The sequence below is a fragment of the Peromyscus leucopus genome, chromosome 2 (assembly GCF_004664715.2).
Source record: "Peromyscus leucopus breed LL Stock chromosome 2, UCI_PerLeu_2.1, whole genome shotgun sequence".
Taxonomy (NCBI): domain Eukaryota; kingdom Metazoa; phylum Chordata; class Mammalia; order Rodentia; family Cricetidae; genus Peromyscus; species Peromyscus leucopus.
Genome location: NC_051064.1, coordinates 97,442,694 through 97,461,456, shown reverse-complemented (window position 1 = coordinate 97,461,456; position 18,763 = coordinate 97,442,694). Strand labels below are relative to the sequence as shown.

At 40.3% G+C, this 18,763-nt stretch overlaps 1 protein-coding gene across 2 annotated transcripts in view; it reads left to right on the top strand.

Annotated features, from left to right (window-relative positions):
• Caap1 (caspase activity and apoptosis inhibitor 1) overlaps positions 1 to 18,763 on the top strand; it is a 52,272-nt gene that overhangs the window by 14,273 nt on the left and 19,236 nt on the right. The window lies entirely within an intron of this gene.

Sequence of the window (18,763 nt, the reverse complement as noted above, 5' to 3'; positions counted from 1 at the left end):
TTTTGAGAACTTCCATGCTATTTTCTACATTAATAAGGTGCTATATAAAATTTCCACCCACTTTTATTAGGTTCTAGAAATCACATTCACATTGGTCGGCTTGTGTAGCTAGTGTTTTTACCTACTGAATCAACTCCCTAGTCCTACTCAACCAATTCTAATATTTTCACACAAATGTATCTTTATGGTTTCTGAGGTTTTAGTTTGAGAACCCCACATTTCCAAGCCTTACTACCTGAGTGCAATTCCTACAACCCACAATTAGAAGGAGAAAACACACACACACACACACACACACACACACACACACACACACACACACACCAAATAATTAAGTAATGACATTTTAAAAATACCAAGGAGCTGGGTGGCGGTGGCGCATGCCTTTAATCCCAGCACTCGGAAGGCAGAGGCAGGAGGATCTCTGTGAGTTCAAGGCAAGCCTGGTCTACAGAGCGAGATCCTGGACAGGCACCAAAACTACACAGAGATACCCTGTCTCCAAATAAATAAATAAATAGCAAATTAACTAATTTAATTAAAAATACCAAGGATAAGGATTAGTGAGGATGTGGATAAAACAGAAGACCTTGCAAACAGGTGGTAAGAATGTAAATTTCTTGCTAGACCCACCCATGATTCATTCTCTAGGTTCAGTGTTAAAATGCTTTTCTCTTCCCAGACTATTTATATTCCCCTGCTTAAAGCTTATTCGCTATTTTTCACTTACATTATTTTTTTAAGGTTTTACTTTTCATTATGTACATGTGTGTTTGTGGGTATGTGTATACAAGTGTAGGTTCCTGCAGAGGCCAGATGCATTGGATCCCCTGGAGTTGGAGCTGCAGGCAGTTGTGAGCCACCCAATGTAGGTGCTGGTAATGGAATTCCAGTCTTCTGGAAGAGCAGCAAATGCTCCTAGCCCTCTCTCCAGTCCTGCTTACTTTAAAGTGGCCTTATTCCAAAATAACAACAAAAAAGGTATGAAAAAATTTGACACTTGGCTACTTTGAAATTCATAAAAGTTCAAAGTTGTGTCCTAGTTTGGTCAGTCGATCAGTGGGTTAATCTCAATCTCTCTCTCTCTCTCTCTCTCTCTCTCTCTCTCTCTCTCTGTCAACTTGACAGAAGCTCAAGTTATCTGGGAAGAGAAACTTTAGTTGAAAAATGCCCCATCAGATTGTCCCCTAGGCAAGTCTGAGGGGCATTTTCTTGATGTGGGAGGCCCTTACTCATTGAGGGCTGCTACCTTGGCCAGTGGTCCTGGGTTATGTAAGAAAGCAGGCAGAGCAAGCTATGGGAGGCAAGCCAGTAAACTGTACCTGACTTCCCTTCAAGATGGACTGTGTGCAACTAACTGTAAGCTGAAATAAATCCTTTCTTCTCCAACTTGCTTTGGTCATGGTGTTTTATCAGAGCGATTGAAACCTAACTAGGACAGTTGAGTATAATAGCAAATGTTTATAAACCTGGCACTTAAGAGACTGAAGCAGGAAGGTAGTAAATTCATGGACATCTTGGGCAACTTGCAAGACCCTGCCTCAAAAAGAAAAAAAAGGAAAATGAGACCTAAGATTTCTGAATATCTAATACCCACAGTTTGTAAAATCCCTGTAAGGAAATAAACAAGCTAAGTTACCATTGTATTGTAGATAGCCTAAAAACTACCATCTCAACTTTCTAATTAGGAATTGTGTCAAAACTTATGAAATGTACGGATTAAGATAAATTGCTTAGCAAAAATAACATATAGGATAATGCAGAGCCTAAGGATTTTCATGATGACTCCATCTGGCGATTGGCTAGAAGAGAAGCTTTATGACAGTTAAAGTTGCACTGAAGATGAGACTAGTTGTTTGGCCTATAATGTAATATGATCATGCTCTGAAGAATGTGTTTTTAATGAAATTTAAGTCTTGAATAGTACAGCAAAATAGCCAGCATGGGGATTTTTAGATGTTAGGGATAAAAATACAAACACTTTAGGGAAATCATAGCGATGCTTCAGAATTGTTATTGCTAAATACCTTTTTATGAATTTTAAATGAATGCATTTTTATTGCAGGATTTGTCAGTGGAAATGAATTTGTATTTCCCTATAGGTGATGAGCTATGTAGAAATAGTATTGTAGTTTTAGAGGATAGGAAACTCTGAAATTCTCAAAATAAGTTGCAATGAGCAATGAGGAAATAGTATTGTAGTTTTAGATGACAGGAAACTCTGAAATTCTCAAAATAAGTTGCCGATTATATATGAGACTCTGGGACTATCCCAGCCATTCGTAACTTCTTTTGCAGAGGGTGTGCTTTGAATTGACTAGCAAGTTCAACTTTTAATGTTAACTTTTTTTTTTTTTTTTTTTTTTTTTTTTTTTTTTTGGTTTTTCGAGACAGGGTTTCTCTGCGTAGTTTTGCGCCTTTCCTGGAGCTCACTTGGTAGCCCAGGCTGGCCTCGAACTCACAGCGATCCGCCTGGCTCTGCCTCCCGAGTGCTGGGATTAAAGGCGTGCGCCACCACCGCCCGGCCTAATGTTAACTTTTTACAATAACTTTTTAAAGTATATTAAAAGATATACTTAAAATTTGGAAATACCTAACTGAACTGTTTAAAATAATTTAGAATTTTTTAAGAGAATTAGACTTTTTAAGAATTACTTCATTTTCCAGAGAGACGGCTCAAATGGTAAAGGCCTCTGCCGTCAAACACTGTCACCTGAGTTCAGTCTCTGGGACCCACAAGGTAGAGAGAGCGCTGAGTCCTATAAGTTAGCTCTGATCTCCACATATGCACTGTGGCAGATGCATGACCCTGCCATACAGGAAGAATGACCTAAAAGGCCCATAAGATGATTCAGTGGGTAAGACCTCTGCTGCCAAGTCTGGCAGCCTGAGTTTGATCCCAGAACCCACATGGTGGAAGTAAGACAACCAACCGACTTCTACAAGTTTCTGACCTGCCTGCACATGCCTGTCTTTACATAAATGTATACACGCACACAGAGAGACAAGATATTGTAAAAAGTAAATTAAAAAATTGCTTCATGTCTCTAATTCCAACAATGAGACATTGTTTCAAAACAAAACACAGTATCATAACAAGTCAAACAGAAGACATGGCACATTAATTACTTTTCTTGTTGATGTGACAGAGATAAAATAGCCAATAAAAGTAGCTTAAGGAAAGGTGTGTTATTTTGGCTCACCTTTAAGAAAAGACAGTTCATCATGATGGGGAGGCACGGCAGCAGTAGCATGAGGCAGCTGGTCACATGACATCCACAGTCAGGAAGCAGGGAGACAGATGCTGGTGCTCAGTGCTTTTCATTCAGTCAGGGATCCCATGGGATGGTGCTGTTTACCTTTAGCATGGGACTTCTTTCCCCACTTAAACTTTTCTGGAAATACTCATTATACACCCAGAAGTGACTTTCTGTCTTGATTCTGACTTAGTCAAGTTGACAATGAAGATTGATTACCATATATGGAGGTCCATCCATCCTTCCTTCCTCCCTCCCTCCCTCCCTCCCTCCCTCCCTCCCTCCTCCCTCCCTTCCTTCCTTCCTTCCTTCCTTCCTCCCTTCCTCCCTTCCTCCCTTCCTCTCTTCCTCCCTTCCTCCCTTCCTCTCTTCCTTCCATCCTCCTTCTCTTCCTTTCTCCCTCCCTCCCTCCCTCCCTCCCTCCCTCCCTCCCTCCCTCCCTTCCTTGTTTTTTTATTTTCATCATCTTCTTTTTTTGGTTTGCGACAGGGTCTCACTGTAGCCCTGGCTAGCCCAGAACTTCCAGAGATCCCAGAAGTCTACCTGCCTCTGCCTCCTTGAGTGCTGGGGTTAAAGGTGCCACCACACCCAGCTTCTCTCTCTCAGATTTTGGAGAGCCTTAAACTTTAGTATGGTTAGAAGCATCAGTTGGCTTTATTTAGTTACTAGTTTGGAAGTACTGGTTATTAGTTATACTGCATTAGTTTAACGTAATAGCTAGATTTCTTTATAAGCTATTCCACCTTCAAAACCGTTTTCTTACATATTCTTCATAGTCAGAGCAGATACTTTAGAAGCAAGAACAAGAGGATGTAGTGCATAAATAGTGAGGTTTGATGACCGCTTTGCACTAAAGGGGTTAGTTGAGGAATTACTGGGCTCTTCTCTTGTCTTAAGAGCAGCAACTAAAATTTGCTTGTGACCACCTGTCAGTTGTTGAACCCTCCGTGATATGTTGTGGAACTCGTTGTTGTTGTTTGGTTTAATAAGCTTTTATATATTCAAATAATAGTCTGTGTGGTTGCCATTAGTAGCTGTGTTAGTTTTCCTGTTGAGCTAGCATAACACAGCTGCTCACCACCTTTTGTTTTTTTCAAAGAACGTTGATCTCTGTTTCGTGGTTCAGCTCAGCTGACAGCAGAGTGCTCAGAGTTTATTTGGTTAGAGAAACTTCCTTGACTATGTTTGTGTAAATAACTTAAAAAAATGAATGCTGTTTAACCAAATGCCAACTGCTGCTAGTATCTTTTTAACAAAATGTGAATTTGTTAGAAATGTGTCTTTCATAACCCACTTTTATTAAACTTAATGCAATAAAGTATTTGAGTACTGTGAATGCCCCTGAGCTTGATTAATAGGCAGCACAGATTTACATTACAACCAAATATTTCTGTCAAGGGATTTTTAAAAGGGGAGCCTAAGATAGACCGATAGACCTGAGATCTGAGCTTGTTGGGGAATGATATATTTGGAAAATTGACCTGTGATTAAGTCAACTACTGTCACCACTCTGGAATGTATGACACTGTTATGTTTAATTGTATTAAGTATGGAATTTTTTTTGTTTGTTTGTTTTTGGAGACAGGGTTTCTCTATGTTGGCTGTCCTAGAACTCTGTAGACCAGGCTGGCCTTGAACTCACAGAGATCCACTTGCCTCTGCCTCCTGAGTGCTGGGATTAAAAGAGTTTGCCACCACCACCTGGCAGAATAATTTTAACATGTATGACGAACTCTTTCTAACTTACCATCTACTTTTCTCCTCTCTGGTATTTTAAACCTCTTCCCAACTTTTCCTAGTCTGATGATTTTGAAACAAATTGTGACCCAGTTGTTTAGAAATGAGAAGCAGATAGATACTTTTTCAGAATCTCTCGAGTATTCCTTAGCATATGTACTAGTTAATTTTTTATGTCAGCTTGATATAGGCAGGGTCCCTTGGGAAGAGAGATCCTCATTTGGGAAATGTCCCCATCAGATTGGCTTGTAGGCAAACCTATGAAGGACTTTTTTTGATTGTGATTAATTTGAGAGGTCTTAGCCCATTGTGGGTGGTGCTACCCTGAGCAGGTGGTCCTGGTATATACAAAAAAGCATGCTGACCAAGCCGTGGTGTACAAGCCAGTAAGCAGTGCTCCTCCATGACTTCTGCTTCAGTTCCTGCTTCCAGGTTCCTACCCTGAATTCCTACCCCGACCTACCTCAGTGATGGATTGTGACTGAGAGTTGTAAGATCAAAATGATCCTTTTCCTCTCCAGGTTGCTTTTGGTTGTGGTCTTTTATCACAGCAACAGATACCTGAACTAAGACATCATAGGATTGAACTTTTCAGAGGTCATAGGTGGAATCCTCATTTTAATGGTCTATATGGCCTGCCTGTTGATTCATATTGAGAGCTTTGAAGGACTGAGAAGATTATTTGTTGTTTTGGTAGCTCTCTCTAAAGTTTTTTTCCTGTTTTTGAAATCACAGAAATCTAATTGTTATACTAGAGTTTTTTTTCTTTTGTCAGTGAATTGCCTCATCTTGTTCAAATACTGGGTCACATGACTAGCAGATATTTTACCTTTTACCTAATCTTTCCCTATCATCTTTTAAAAATATTTTATTCTTTGAATTAAAATATAATTACGGTGTTCTTCCCCCCTTTCCTTCCTCCAACCCTTCCCATACCCCTCCATCTCTCTCTCAAATTCATGACCTCTACCTCTTTAATTGTTACATACACACACATATGTGTGTGTGTGTGTATATGTGTGTATATATATATGTATGTCTCAAATATAATTAGTTGGTGTGTTCCTCCTTGGGGAAGACTTTCTCCTGCTTCCAGCATTCCTTTGTTGCCTGTGGTTCTTCGTCTCAGGTTGAGGGTTCCTGAGCTCTCTCCCACTTCGATGTTAGCATTTTTTTTTTTTTTTTTTTTTGGTTTTTCGAGACAGGGTTTCTCTGCGTAGTTTTGCGCCTTTCCTGGAGCTCACTTGGTAGCCCAGGCTGGCCTCGAACTCACAGAGATCCGCCTGCCTCTGCCTCCCGAGTGCTGGGATTAAAGGCGTGCGCCACCACCGCCTGGCGATGTTAGCATTTTTATTGGTGTTTTTAATTTAGGTCTTGTGTAGGCAGCTATGTTGATGAGATTTCATGGGTTTAGCTTTTCTGAGATTTCTAGCAGATACAATCTCACAGGAAACTTCCTGTTTCTCTGGCTCATTCCACTCCTTCCACTATAGTCTCGGAGCCTTAGGTGTAGGAGCTGTGTTGTAAATATATCATTTGGGCTGGACACCACACAGTCACTTGTTCTCTGCATTCTGATCAGTTGTGGTTTTCTACAATGGTTTCTGTGTATTGCATGGAGAAGTTTTCTTGATGACAGGGTGAGGACTAAACCTGTGGGTATGAGGATATTTAGAATGTAGTAAAGTGATAGCTTTAATAATAAATAATTAAAAACTGTTCTTTGCTATATCAAGCATGCAGAAAAGTAGAATAGTATAATAAATGTCTGTATTCCTGCCACCTACTTCCAATATTTGATACATTTTCTATATTCAGTTCACCTACTTTCTTCTATTTTTAATAAGTTAGATATTTTGAAAGTTTTTTTTTTCTAATAAATAAAGGCACATTCCCACAAAGCCCTCATGCTTTTATGAAACAGCAATAATTTGGGATAGTTTTTCAGTATCAATGACACCCATTTCATACTCTCATTTTCCTGCTTGCAAGGTCATTTAGAAGTGCCCACTACTTTTCTTTTCTAATTGATATTTTAATATACTGACGAAAGGTCATTATCCTATGTAATATCTCACCTGACTGAATGCTTCTTCATGCTTTTATCTGACTTGTTCCTGTGTACCGTGAATGCCCTATAAGGTGGAGATTATTGAAGTCTTTTAGTACTATATGTCTTAGCTTCCTATATTCAGTATACAAAGTTAAACATGGGATGGTTTAAAATAACACATTTCTTACCTCCTTTGTTGTGCTTTGTTTTGTTTTGTTTTGTTTTGTTTTATTGGGGCAGAGTCTCATTATGTAGTCTAAGCTGACCTGCAAGTCACTGTCTGCTCCCTCCTGGAGTTCGAACTGCTGGGGTTCACTGTAGTCGAATACTGCCATACCTGGCATCGCTTTTTAATCTTACAGTTCTGGAGGTCAGACGTAAGAATCAATTTTACTGGGCTAATGCGGTGGAGTCAGCAGGGTAGACATGTCCTTGACTTCATGGCTACTAGGTGCTGCCTATTCCTTTTGGCTTGTTGAAGCCTCCTTTATCTTCCAGGCCTGTGATATTGCCTACTTTTCTCTCTGACTCTTGGGTCCTTATTTCTCTGTTAAGTTTCAGTCTGGCAGATCTGTCCAGTGGTGAGAGTGGGGTATTGAAGTCTCCCACTATTAATGTGTGGGGTTTGATGTGTGATTTAAGCTTTAGTAGTTTTTTTTTTTTTTTTTTTTTTTTTTTTTTTAACCTATGTGGGTGCCCTTGTATTTGAGGCATAAATGTTCAGAATTGAAACTTCATCTTGGTGGATCTTTCCTGTGATGAGTATGTAATGCCCTTCTGGATCTCTTTTGATTGATTTTATTTAGTTTGAAGTCTATTTTGTTAGATATTAGGATAGCTACACCAACTTGCTTCTAAAGTCCATTTGATTGAAAAGTCTTTTCCCAGCCTTTTACTCTGAGGTAGTGTCTGTCTTTGAAGTTGAGGTGTGTTTCTTTTATACAGCAGGATGGATCCTGATTTCGTATCTATTCTGTTAGCCTGTGTCTTTTTATAGGTGAATTGAGTCCATTGATATTAAGGGGCATTAATGACCAGTGATTGTTAATTCCTGTTATTTTTTGTTGGTAGTGTATTTGTACTTCTCTTCTTTGGGATTTACTGCTGTGGGGTTATCTATTGCCTGTGTTTTCAAGGGTGTATCTGATTTCCTTAGGTTGGAGTTTTCCTTCTGGTGCTTTCTGTAGGGCTGGATTTGTGGATAGGTATTGTTTAAATCTGGTATTGTCTTGGAATGTCTTGTTAACTTCGTCTATGGTGTTTGAAAGTTTTGCTGGGTATATTAGTGTCTGCATTACATCTGTCCAGGACCTTCTGGCTTTCAAAGGCGCCATTGAGAAATCGGGTGTTATGCTGATGGGTTTGCCTTTATAAGTCACTTGGCCTTTTTCCTTTTCTGCTCTTAATATTCTTTCTTTATTCTGTTTGTTTAGTGGTTTAATTATTATGTGGTGAGGGGACTTTTTGGAGGGTCTAGCCTATTTGGTGTTCTTAAGCTTCTTGTATCTTCCATAGGTATTTCCTTCTTTAAGTTGGGAAAGTTTTCTTCCATGATTTTGTTGAAAATATTTTCTGTGCCTTTGAGTTGGTATTCTTCTGTTTCTTCTATCCCTATTATTCTTAGGTTTGGCCTTTTCATGGTGTCCCAGATGTCCTGGACATTTTGTGTTAGGACTTTTTTGACTTTGGTGTTCTCTTTGACTGATGAATCTATTTCCTCTATTGTGTCCTCTATACCAGAGATATTCTCTCTCTCTCTCTCTCTCTCTCTCTCTCTCTCTCTCTCTCTCTCTCTCTCTCTCCTCTCCCTCTCCCTCTCCCTCTCCCTCTCCCTCTCCCTCTCCCTCTCCTCCCCCTCCCTCTCTCCCCCCCCCCTTCTTCAAGACAGGGTTTCTCTGTGTAGCTTTATGCCTTTCCTGGAATTCACTCTGTAGCCCAGGCTGGCCTTGAACTCACAGAGATCTGCCTGCCTCTGCCTCCCGAGTGCTGGGATTAAAGGCATGTGCCGCCGCCACCTGGCCCTCTCTTCCATCTCTTGTATTCTGTTGGTTATGCTTGCATCTGTGTTTCCTGTTTGTTTACTCAGATTTTTTATTCCCAGCATTCCCTCTGTTTATGTCTGTCATTGTTTCTATTTCAATTTTCATGTCTTGAACTGTTTCCTTCACACGTTTAATTTCTTTTTCATGGTTTTCTTGGCTTTCTTTAAGGGATTTATTGATTTCTTCCAATTTTTTGTTTGTCTTTTCCTCAATTCCTTTAAGGGAATTTTTCATTTGCTCTTTAAAGACCTGAAGTTATTTTTAAGGTTGCTTTTTTCTGCTTCTTCTACATTGTCATATTCAGGTCTTACTGTTGTAGAAGGGCTAGGTTCTGGTGATGCCATATTGCTCTTTATATTGTATGTATTTTTGCACGGACGTCTACCTATCTCTTCCTCCAGTAGGTGTAAGAGGTGTCTGTGTCTTAGCGAGCTGCTATTGGTCCAGTCCATGCTTGCTGTGTCTGTGTCTCAGGGGGCCCCTCTGGGTCGGTCCAAACTTAGCTCTTGGTCTAATTGGAGCTGACAGATTCTCTACTTGAGGGAGCTGCTCTTGGTCCAATCCAAGCCGGCTGGTGTTGTGGCTTGTGGTCTTATCAGGGCTCTTCGGATACTGTGTCTCACAAGCCTCTTTTGGTCCGATGAGACCTGGCAGGTTCTGTGTCTCAGGAAGCCACTGGTGTTGCAGGGGGATGGATATTGGGGCATGGCATGAGTCTTATAGATTGGTGGGTCCAATGGAGGGGTTTGGTGGGGGGGCCTGACTCCAGGAGTCTTCCCTGCTGACCGGCAACTCTTGGTCCAATGAGAGCTGGTGGATTCTGTGTCTCAGGAAGTTACTGAGGTCGCAGGCGGATGGTATTGGGGTAGGACGTGGGTCTTGTAGATTACAGGGTCCTGTGGAGGGTTTTGGTGGGGGGAGCCTGCCCATAGGAGTTTTCCCTGCTGGCCAGCAAGTGGGGCAGAGATGGGTGGGGGTTCCTGGGGATTGGCTGTGTCCCATGGCCTAGGTCCTTGAGGCAGGACTCTCTGGGTCAGAGAAGAGTCACTCACCTCTTGGTCCAATGAGAGCTGGTGGATTCCGTGTCTCAGGAAGTTACTGGGGTTGCAGGTGGATGGGTATTAGGGGTAGGACGTGGGTCTTGTAGATTGCAGGGTCTGATGGGAGGTTTTGGTGGTGGTGGGGGCTTGCCCGCAGGAGTTTTCCCTGCTGGCTGGCAACTGGGGCAGAGATGTGTGGGGGTTCCCGGGGACTGGCTGTGTCCCAGGGACTCTTAGTTATTCTTTACTATTTTATAAAAAACACCTCATTGCTTATGTGTCTCTCCCCCCCACACACACTTATTAAAAATACGATGTTGTGTCTAGGTGTGGCAGTACATGCATTTAATGTCCAGTTTGGCAAACATACTTTATATGATAACATGGCCATGAGCCTGTTGGAGGCATGTGTAGACTATTAGGTTCTGTATGTGAAATGTCCTCCATCATAGGTTCATGTGTAAACACTTGGTCCCCAGCTGGTGGACTGCTTTGGGAGGCTGTGGAATCTGTAGGAGGTGGGGTCTAAGCAGGAAGTGGTCACTGGGGCCCTGCTTCCATATTCATATTCACACCCCCACCCCCAGTTGATACTGTGTAATAAGTATCTGCTTTGTTTCTGCTGGTGTAGCCACGAGTCATTTTTGCTGCCCTGTCTTCCTTGCCGTGATGAACTTTATCTTCTTAAACCATGAAACAAAATAAATCCTTCCTCCTTCAGTGTTTTTTTTTTTGTCAAGTATTTGAAACAGCAATAAGAAAAGTAACCAGTACAAAAGGTTCTGTTTATATATACTTATATTAATGCATTAGAGGATTTTCTTCTCACAGCATTCTCTGAGTTCAATTCTCATATATGTCTAATAAAGAACTGACTATGCTTTTAGACAGCAAAGAATAATAAACTGGTTATTTGGACACAGTTATGTTCACATGTGCTTTATAATTTTTTTTGGGGGGGTATAACAGAGTATTCTACCTACCGCAGTGTACTCTGAGATAACAGGATAGGGGTTTCAGAAAAACTTTAGGAAAAGTATTATGGAATCACTGACAGCATCATGATTTATAATGTTTAGCTAGAATCTCACACATAAAGTAATGGTACCTGCTGGTTCTATTTCATGTTGCACATATAGATACCTTTTAAAGTGATAGGTTAACTTTCATTATTGGAAAAGACATGAAAACAAGATTATGTAAGCACAGCAAAAGAAGACACTCCTGGTGAGTTCATTTTGTATTTAGAGGATTGCTTGTTTAAAAACCTTGAGTTTCAAGCAGCATGTTTTCAGAGAATCAGAGACCTGAGGAAGAACTGGGCTGTGATGACTCTTGACTCTGGATTATGTGATATGTGAAAAACAGATGGAAATGAGCTCCCCCTTGGTTAGGGTAGGATTGAATGCTGGTGTCATTTGTGGAAGAGGATGCAGTAGAGACAAAACTTGATTTATTTGGTACTTGGGAAGGCTTTGTAGAAACAAATGGGTTGTTTGGATTCTTTGTATAGTGTTTGAAGGTTACAGTTGACTGCCAGTTTTAAGGATTTATGAGTCAGTAATGAAGGTGCTGGGATCTGAACTCTGGTTCTCTAAGAGAGCAGTAAGCACTCCTAATCCCTGAGCCATTTCTTCAGCCCCACATATAGTCTTTTGAGGCTGGTTTTAGTAGCATAGTGTATCTGGGGCTCATACATGTTTTGAATTTCAGTAGTTTCCTCTTATTGCTGGGTAGTTCCCCATCCTGTGTATATGAGTTTTTAATTCCCCAGTTGAGATGCTCTAAGAATAATGGCATATTAATGGTGTTTACACCTTAGTCTCCAGACTCTGAGAAGATATTGCTTTATATAATAAAACATTTGAGATTTAGGATTAACAAACTTTTGATAGGGGAGTTACCCTGAATTACCCATGTGGGTCTGCTATAATCATCTGAACCTTCTTAAAAGTGGGAGAGAGAGAGGGAGAGAGGTAGGGAGGGAGAGAGAGAGAAAGAGAAAAAGAGAAAGAGAAAGAAGAAAGACATGACATCAAAGATCCAGGCTGGTGGTGGCGCACACCTTTAATCCCAGCACTCGGGAGGCAGGCAGAGGCAGGCGGATCTCTGTGAGTTCGAGGCCAACCTGGTCTACAGAGTGAGATCCAGGAAAGGCGCAAAGCTACACAGGGAAACCCTGTCTCGAAACCCCCCCCCCCAAAAAAAAAAAAAAAGATCCAGGCTGTTACCATCTTAGGTTTTCAAACAGGGAAACAATTTCTACAACCTCAAGGAACATAATTCTGTCCAGAACCCAAAAGAACAGAAGATGGATCCATACCAAGTCTTCTAGATCTTTTGATCCAGCAAGATCCACACTGTACTTCTGACTTTCAGAATATTAATATAGTGAATTTATGCTCTGTTTTTCGAGACAGGATTTCTTTGTGTGGCCCTGGATGTCCTGGAACTCATTTTGTAGACCAAGTTGGCCTGGAACTCACAGAAATTTGCCTGCCTCTGCCTCCTGAGTGCTGGGATTAAAGGCATATGCCACCACACCCAGCAAATCTGTTTTTTAAACCATCCAATTTCTCATGATTTATTATGGCAATGTTAAAAAACTAATGAGGGTATAAGATTACTTGTCATTTTTAATGATTTTGAACAAAGCCTCACCTAACATTTGCATGCAAGCTTTTGTGTCTTTTATTTGTTTGTTTAAAGGAAGCACCTGAGATCAGGATTGCTGTGTCACCTCTGCATCCTTGCTTGCTGACTCTGAGAGGTCCATTTGGTAGTTGCTTTGGGTTTTAGCCTTCCTAACGTGTAGTATATCACATTATGGTTTTAGTGTACATTTCCCTAATAACAATGGATGTTGGATTCCAGTTGCCTTTTTTATTTGCCATCTACATGTCTCCCTCAATTGAAGGTATTTTTAAATCTTTTATTGTTTCCTATTGTAATTATCTTAGTTGCTCTTTTGTTACCATAATAAAAGCAACTTAAGGAAGAAAAGTTTGTGACTAGGCGCTCCAGAATGATTACAATTCATCATGGCGTGGAACCCATGGCACCTGGAGCAGGATGCTGGTCTCTCAAGTTGTATTGGCAGCTTAGAAGCAGAGAGAGATCAGGAAATGTGGCCAGCCTATAAAATCTCCAAGTGCACCTCCTGTGACACACTTCCTCTGTAAGGTTCTTTCTCTTAAAGGTTCCATAACCTTCCTAAACACTGTCACCAGTTGAGGACCGTGTGTTCAAATGCAGGATCCTATAGGGGAAACCTCACATCAAACTGCAGTTATTATATATTCCAGATTCAAGTTGTTTTGTTGTAGACAAGAAGCACTGTGATGTCCAGACTGAGGTCAACTCCTGGGCTTAAGTAATCCTCCTGCATCAGCTTTCCAAATATCTGGGATTTTTGGCACATGCTAGCCACCTGACTTGATACATGTTCTTTATCAGATATGTGGCTTCCAATTATTTTCTCCACTCTGTGATTTGGCTTTTCATTGTCTTAGTCTTTTTGGAAAAAAAGAAATATTAAATTTTGATGAAATCCAGCCTAGTAATTGTTTCTATTTGTAGGTCATGTTTTAAAATTATTTAATTTATTCTCTCTCTCTCTCTCTCTCTCTCTCTCTCTCTCTCTCTCTCTCTCTCTCTCTCTCTCTCTGTGTGTGTGTGTGTGTGTGTGTGTGTGAAGTAAGTGCAGGTGCAATAGACATAGCACATGGGTGGAGGTTAGAGGACAACCCTGGAAAGTTGATTCTATTCTACTGCAGGATCCAGGAATTGAACTCAGATTATCAGGTCTGCTGTTTCTGCTGTTTGCTTATCCTAGCATAAACCAAAAATTTTCCTGTGTTTTCCAAAGGTTTACACATTTAGACATTTGGGTCTGTAGCCATTCAGAAGTACTATTTGCATATGATATAAAGTCTGGATCAAGATCATCTGTAAGCTGTTTAACTGACTAACAGCATTAGTTCAAAGGCTGTCCTTTTTCCATTACATTTCCTTTGTTCTTCTTGTATATTAAAGAGTGTGGAGAGAATCCAGCACTATATATATCCTTTATTTTACCTGGTTTTGCCAGTTTACCTTTGCCCTTTGAGAAAAATCAGACTGTCTTTGTCTTGTTGATCTTTTTGTTGAGAGATTTTCCTAACACTACATTTGGACAAGAAATTGATTACTCTTCCTCTCCCTTTAGAAATACATTTTAAGGGCTGGAGAGCTGGCTCAGCCATCAAGAATACCTGTTGCTCTTGCAGAGGACCGGAACTGAGTTCCTAGCACTCATGTCAGCTGCTCCTAACTTTCTGTAACTCCAGCTCCAGGGAATCTGATACCCTCTTCTGGCCTTCTTGAGCAACTTCGTGTGACACACACACACACACACACACACACACACACACACACACACACACACACATGTTTCAAGCTTTTGTTAATTCACACATAGTTGTTCTTGATTAAGTTCTATAAAATTTCCCCAGTGTGTTAATGTCATTTCAGAAAACACTGTGTTGCAAGAAAGGAAAGAGTACTATCGAGGGCCATGGTGACATCTAGCTGCTGAGGGCCATGTCTGGGTCTGTGGCCCTGCCATAGCCAGAGTCTCTGTTGATATCTGTGGCTCCTGTTACCATCGAAGGCTATGTAGATGCTTGGGATCTGGGCCACCACCTGAGGCCATGTTGGTACCTGAGGGTCATGCTGCTGCCAGGGCTACGCTGCTCTGAGTGGCCTGCACTGCCATGTGGGGCCATGGTGACATCTAGGCAGAGTTGTTGCTGAGGACAATGTCTGGATCCATGGCCCTACCACAGTTGCGGTCTGTGTTGATGTTTTTAGCCCGTATTGCCACCAAAGGCCACATGCCTGCGGTCTAGGCTGCCCCTTGTGGCCATGTTAATGTCAAAGGGCCATGCTGCCACGGGGCCCTGCAGATCTGGGTGGCCTGCACTGCTATCGGGACCATGGTATTGTCGGGCTCGAGCTGCCGAGGGCCATGCCTGCGTCCGTGGTCCTGCTACAGCTGGGGTCTGTAGCCCATGTTACCCTGGGTGGGGGTGAAGGGGGAGTATGTTGAAATCTGAGGGCCATACTGAGCTCGCCGGCCCTGGGAGAGCTGGCTCTGCCCTATATGGGGAGCTGGCCCTGATCACCCCAGCCCTGGGGGAGCTGGCCCTGTACTCAGGAGAGATGGGTCCACCCCTCACCATGGGCTTGGGAGAGCTGACACCGGATGGTGTGTGTGCTGCAGAGCTATCTCCATATCTCGCCTGAGGGGGTCAATCCCAGCTGAGGCCCGGACTGACCAACTTAGCTACCAACCAGGCCCACATCCAGTGCTTTGAGTTGACCTATCCCAACATCTATCCCATCTATGACCTGCTGGATCTCTCTGAGGGACTGCTCCTGTAGAACCATAGCTGCAGGATCTCCATGACTCGGGCAACAACAGGGTATCTGAGGAGTTTTGGTGAGGGTTCAGTATTGATAGTGTACCAGAAGCCAGAGGCCTTGAACCTGACCAACAACTCATTACAAAGAACATTTGTTAAGTAAAGCTGTTTGGAGAAAGGATCTACTGCATGACATACCACAGACCCAGTGCCACTAAGACAAATGAGGTGATGGAGAGGCAGGAAAGACGGAGGAGTGAATTGGGTTGCCTTTTCTAATTAATATTTTTAGTTTTTTATTTTTTGGGGGGGCACTGTGAGGGTGAAGGGTGGATATGGAAGGACTGAGAAATGGGGAAGATTGAGGTGCATGATGTGAAGTTCCCTAAGAATCAATAAAAAATTATTATTATTATTATTATTATTATTATTATTTTAAAGAGGGAGTAGTAGTGTCATGCAAAAGAAAGTTGGGCTTTTGTCAGTTTGAGAACGTAAGTTAGGGCTGCAAATAGAGTCCTCTTCTAACAAGGTCATTGATTGTAAATTAAGCTGTGCTAAAGAAAGAATGCAGGTGGAGAGAATTAGGAAAGTAAAAATAAAATCAAGCTTATTCCTCCCTTGTTTTAAATAGAATCACAAAGATCACTGTAGACTCCTAGTCACACTGGCTTTGCGGTGTGCTTTCCTCCCTTAAGTTCTCTTCACTCTCCAGTGGTTTACTCTAATAGTCTTAGTTTTAAAGTGTTTAGTACAGAGTACAGTCAATTAGCCTTTAAATATCAATTGCAGGTTTTTTCTTAGTTTTTCCTAGTTTGGGCAACTAGCATATTTTATTATTATAAAGTAGACTCAGACTTCTTATAAACCTGAAAGAGAGAAATATATGCATGTTGTAGTGTTCTTAGACTTTAACATGTTTTTGTGAATCTCTTGTTTTCTCTACTGTTTAGTGAAAAATTTTAAGTTGTGTTAAAGAACTAAGCCTGTGTGACAATTTTAGTTGTGAATTTCACATCTTACAATAATCTAGTATTAGTTTTGATTTGTATTTATTTTATTTGTTTGTTTATTTTTAGACAAGGTCTCCCTCTGTAGTTCAGGCTGGCCTTGAACTTTTGGCAATCTTCCTGTCCCTTCCTCTTTGAGTACTAGGATTACAGGCATGCATCACCATGCTCTGCTTAGTACTGATTTGTAAGTTTTAAATCATTAAGAGCTACTTCCGATTTAAAAAAAAAAATCTGTCTTTTCATGTTTCTACCACAGGGTGGTGTACTGTAGCTATTTATGGAAATTCTGTTTTGTGACTTCAACAAGCCTGATCAAACCTAACTTAAAATAGAATTTTATGTATATTCTCATTGGGCATGCAAATAAATGGTTTATAACAGTAGATAATCTTTAAAGAGTCTTATTTGAAGAATATTTTAGGGACTTTGATCAGTTTTTATTGCATTTGTACTTAACATTTTATTTGGAAGTAATTTTAGACTAAATTCATTGTAAAAATCAGACTAGTAAAGGTGAAATCCTTAAAACATTATCTAGATTTACTTTTTATTAACATTTTATCCTTTTTACACACCTTTTATTTATATATACATATACTTTTAAAAAATCTTAATATTTTTGTGTATGATGTATGTATGTCTGCACATGTGTGGAGGTCAAAGAACAAGTATTTCCTCTCCTATGTTTACATGGGTTCCAGGGATTGAACTCAGGGTATCAAGCTTGAGTGGCAAGCACCTTTACCTGCTGAGCCATTTCTCAGGACCTACATGTGTAATTTTTATGTCTGAATGAACATTTGATGCTTAAGTCACCTTGTGATGTGACACATTATCCCTAAATGCTACATTGTGTATTCAAAGGAACAGTCCTAGCCTTTATATAACTGTGAGTATCAATTTCAGGAAATTTATCATTCATAAAAGGCTTTTATCTGTCTACCATCAGTATCTCAATTTCTCTTGATTCAGTTCACTTCACCCTTATTCCACTTCTAGCCTGGTCATTTGTAATATTTAATTGTCATGACTATTTAGATTCCTTGACCTGAAATATTTCCATAGCCTTTTGTCTTTCTTGAAAAAACGTTGAACTTCCCTTACTGAAAAGCATTTCAGTAATGGGTTTGTCTGATGATTTGTCATAATATAGGCTACACATTCTCAGCTAGATTGCAGAGATTTTATTGTGTCATCTTTGGAGTATTATAAATGTCCTGTATACTTTTTACCAGTGATACCATATTTTGTTGGTGGCAATTTTGGTACATTAATGTTAATTAAACTTAAAAATACTGATACTTAAAATCATAAAGATTACATGTTTTAATGGAATACTTTGTCATATTTTGATACAAATGCATATTTTTGTGGTTTTAGGTTTATGTGTGTGTAGCTAAAGAATTATGTGCCATTTGAGGATGTATAAAAATGTTTTCTGTAAAGGTTGATCAGTGCTTGGGGTAGATAATATCTGAGTTTACTAGGATGCTTCAGGTAGAACATTTTAACTTTATTCCTTGCAAAACTCTGCATTTTTGTCTCTGAAATACCAAGGAGAATTTTTGATACCATCCTTGCGACTTGCCAGTCATTATAGTGAAAGAATACAATATGAGTAGGTGACATTTGATAGCAGAGAAACATTAAAAATGGAGTCATGGCAACTACAAATCTCACAGAAGTTATTATTAGTACCAGAGCCAAATAAATTTTTTTTTTTTAGATAGATATAGCTATTTCTGCCTCATCCTCCCATGTGGTAGAATTATAGATGTGCACCACCATGCCTGGTTCCAAAAACATGATATTATAGTCTCTGTTTGAGTTTGGGTTTGTAATCGTGATTTGTTAATGCAAAATAAATACATACTTTCCAAATACATTGATTGTAAAGAGTAAACTTGGCAAAGAAATACTTGCAGTTCTGTTTTATTCTTAGGTTACTTGAAAGACTTGTGCTACTGATAACTAGATAAAATAATTTTGTGACTAGCAACATTTCCCAAATTATTCCTGTAATGCTTCTTTCAGGGTACCAATAAAAATTCTCAGAAGGAAATAGTTATCTGATATGAGAAGGTCATTGCTTATCTCACTTGAATATTCACAAATAGTATCTTAACTCTGTTGAAAAGGTGTTTGTAGCATCAGCACTGAGATGGTACAGCACTGTTCAACTCTGCTGCAAGTTGTATAGGGAAACTTTTTGCATG